The 3,662-nt window shown below is 45.4% G+C and overlaps 1 long non-coding RNA gene across 1 annotated transcript; it reads left to right on the top strand.

Annotated features, from left to right (window-relative positions):
* The first annotated feature begins 1,028 nt into the window (after positions 1-1,028).
* LOC127920249 (uncharacterized) lies at positions 1,029-3,448 on the top strand. The gene is made up of 2 exons (XR_008105460.1): positions 1,029-1,656; positions 3,340-3,448. It is a non-coding gene; the product is annotated as an uncharacterized LOC127920249 (long non-coding RNA).
* The last annotated feature ends 214 nt before the right edge of the window (positions 3,449-3,662 follow it).

The raw sequence follows: 3,662 nt of genomic DNA, 5'->3' as shown, positions 1-3,662 counted from the left end.
CGGGAGTGGATCCAGCACCTACAGACAATAACGCCAAATGGCCTGAACGAGAGGTTTTAGAAAATGGGTTTTAACAGACAGAAAAATGGATGGAGAAGAACATGGTTTTATTCATAATTTATTTTTATTCTCTATAGATTTATGTCTTGTTTGGTTTTAGTTTGGCACTGCCTCTTTTAGGTTTTTCTGTCCTTTAACAAAACAATAAAACCATTTAAATGCACAATATGGCGTTTATGTTCACATTTAACAACACTATGGTTGAATGGATCTCTCACCACATTGACTTCTGTACTGCCATCCAAAAAAAGAGGCAACTTGGAGCTTACCTCAGTTTTATTTATGGTCTTAGGAGGACATCTACGGGCTTTTTTAAGTACTACACCTATTAGATTAGATTATCACACATGGGAGGGATAAACAGGAGATAGGCCTGTGCACCGTAAAACGAACTAGTTGAAACGAAACACATTTATATTCAAAACCTAACCCTAGCCCGTGCCATCCCTGGGTTGTCCCTCTACAAGCATAGCACTGCCCTCAGGTGCTGGCTTCTGCTCCCCGGGTGGCGTGTTGCTCCTCCGCTGTCCACGGGTCATACACATCTGGACGCACCGGGAGAGCAATAGCTGTGAATCACAGCAACATCTAACATTGATTCACTCTTCTCTCCCCCAACACTGTTATTAATTTTTATTTCTTTGATTTGTCTCATTGTGCTAGAGGGATCGAATTGTATTCACATATAGAACTACAAATAACAACTAAGGAAATACAGAATAATAGAAACATTTAATATAATTGAACAGAGTAACAAGACGGGGACAGAATAGGGAGGGAAAGTTAGGGAAGTAAAGTATCAGAGAGGGAAATACTGGGATAAATGAGGGACTATCATGACAAAGGATATTTAGCTGACAGAAGATCTGACTGGGAATATCGTTAGGTTAATTTAGAACAAAGTCTGGAAACTGAACGGAAAAGCAAACAGAAGAAAGAGGAGCTCAACATATACTCTTGTAAGGCCATACATTTCCCGCCTTTGAGTATCTCCCGCGGGTAAATTGAACCAATAAGATAACAGAAAGATAGAAACGCCCAATTTGGGCGCAGCGGCTGGGTCTCTCCCTCCTAATTGCGCCCATCTTTAAAAGATACAGGGTTCTCGGTCGAGGAAAAGATCCCTCTGAAGAAGCAGAAAGTTCTGCGAAACGTCAGGGCTTTGCTAACAGGACTTCACAGTGGATTTTAACATTGCTTGGCTTTTAATCACCTTTTTGATTTTAACCAATATAATTAAAAGTTACGTTTTAGAATTAAGATGTGGAGGGGTAAGGGGGAGCTCATTGTCTAAAGGTGCACAGACACTTGGGGAAACAATTGGGATTTTAAACCTGTGGGACCAGATTTTTTAACAGGATTGGACCCAGAAAGAACAACTGATTACTGCCCCAGCCTTTGAATTCGGGAACCCTAAGAAACAATCGGTACACCTCATCTCCATCTCTATATGGCAATAACCCGGTCTGCAAAGAACACGGCGAAAGATCAACGGATCACAGCCCCAGCCCTGGAGTTCGGGAACATCAAGAAACAACCATAACCTCATCTCTACCTTCATACTTCAATAAACCCGGCAGACAAAATAACAAGGCGGTAAGGACTGGCTCTGAGCAGCACAAAAAGTATCGTGCTGTTCAGGCCTTCACATCTTCTATTTCTAAATATAGTATTGCCCTGCTTTTTGAATTACACTGTCCGGTCCTCCTCGACCGAGAACAACCCGATTGTAGGGTACTAACTAGGAAGCGCAGTATTTAGGTATTTTAGCCTCAGGGTTTAGGAACAATGCAGGCACTAATGAATCTAAAGACCAGGTCATATGATAGGATACCACAAACCCAACCCTATGCATACAGACGGCCGGGCCGATACGAACCCCCAGATGAGGAGACAAGACAGACTGCCAAACTGTATTTTAAATTAATACAGGCAACCCACCACATGGAGGTGGTGGAAAAAGCACTTAAAAACCAGACATTCCCACTGGCATGATGAGACAGGTGCATCGTGTCACCAACTTTATCAAACCATCTTCACCCACAGATAACACCACAACAAAATTATCACAGAACACACACACCAGTGGATGCAAAACAACATGAACATACTACAGGCACATTACCGGTCAATCACCTACACTATTACACAACAAATAAACAGACCCAACACTCTGGCACTGACAATCGCAACAGGCTGGGCACATAAGAGGTACAAACATAAATTGACACCCACACCATCATTAGAGTCGAAACCACCCTGAAACCCCCTCAGGCCACTTCCTCTCCCCAACAAATAACTATACAGACCAACACAATAGGAGACCAACCACATACACTTCCAATAATAGAACACACCCCACTACAAATTTCCCGACCAACGATACTAACTCCAATTCCGAACCCAGTGCCCCTTCTCTCCTCAGCAGAGGAGTTTCCACCTCTATCAAAACCTCGCCCCCTGCCAAAAAAACAACCATCATACCTACGGACACTATCACTGGGAAAACAACCGACCCTGAGTGAAACCTACAACCTCCACATACAGACTCTCTCCAAAACACATCTTCACTCCCCACCCCCAACACCCACTCTGGCTGATTCCTCCCTTTCCAAGCAAAAAGGAGAGGGAAACATAGCAACCCCTACAACCCCCACAACTGGAGAGGAGAAATGGAAAAGTCCAGTGGGCCCCCCTACTCCTAAAGCAGTCACCCCTACTCCTAAAGCAGTCACATCTACTCCTAAAGCAGTCACCTCTACTCCTAAAGCAGTCACCTCTACTCCTAAAGCAGTCACCTCTACTCCTAAAGCAGTCACCCCTATTCCAAAAGCAGTCACCCCTATCATAGCCCAGGTTCGCCACACAACCAACAGTCAAACAGAAACTTGTACACTTGCAGTCACCCCTACTCCTAAAGCAGTCACCCCTACCCCTAAAGCAGTCACCCCTACTCCTAAAGCAGTCACCCCTACCCCTAAAGCAGTCACCCCTACCCCTAAAGCAGTCACCCCTACCCCTAAAGCAGTCACCCCTACCCCTAAAGCAGTCACCCCTACCCCTAAAGCAGTCACCCCCCTACCCCTAAAGCAGTCACCCCTACCCCTAAAGCAGTCACCCCTATCATAGCCCAGGTTCACCACACAGCCAATAGTCAAACAGAAACAGATACACTTACAGCTACACCCATTAAACAAAACACTAACTGCAAAGGAGCACAGAGTAACGTATCAATATTACTCAGGGACATAATTACATCTGCTCCTCTTTCACCCACAGGAGGCGCCAGGCAAGGGGTACAGACAAGGACAGGGCAATTCAAGGGGCACATGACGAGGACTAAAGGGCAAGACAATGGGCAACACCCCAAAGCTCCCAAATCCGAACCCCCACAAAAAACGAATATAGCTGTGCCTCTACCGGTCCAGGGTCCCTGTACAACTGGCGCCTCAAAATACCCACCATCACACCCACCACAGCCCCACCTTCAACCCCAACCCCAACCACAGCCTATACCCACACACCCTTCCCAAAAACCCTTCTATCACAAGGCTAGGCCGAACTACAAGGTAGCAGATTGGAACATTGAGGGACATACACCA

The sequence above is a fragment of the Oncorhynchus keta genome, unplaced genomic scaffold (genome assembly GCF_023373465.1).
Source record: "Oncorhynchus keta strain PuntledgeMale-10-30-2019 unplaced genomic scaffold, Oket_V2 Un_contig_186_pilon_pilon, whole genome shotgun sequence".
Lineage (NCBI taxonomy): Eukaryota > Metazoa > Chordata > Actinopteri > Salmoniformes > Salmonidae > Oncorhynchus > Oncorhynchus keta.
The sequence above is the reverse complement of the archived record's forward strand: the minus strand, read 5'-3'. Positions and strand labels throughout refer to the sequence as shown.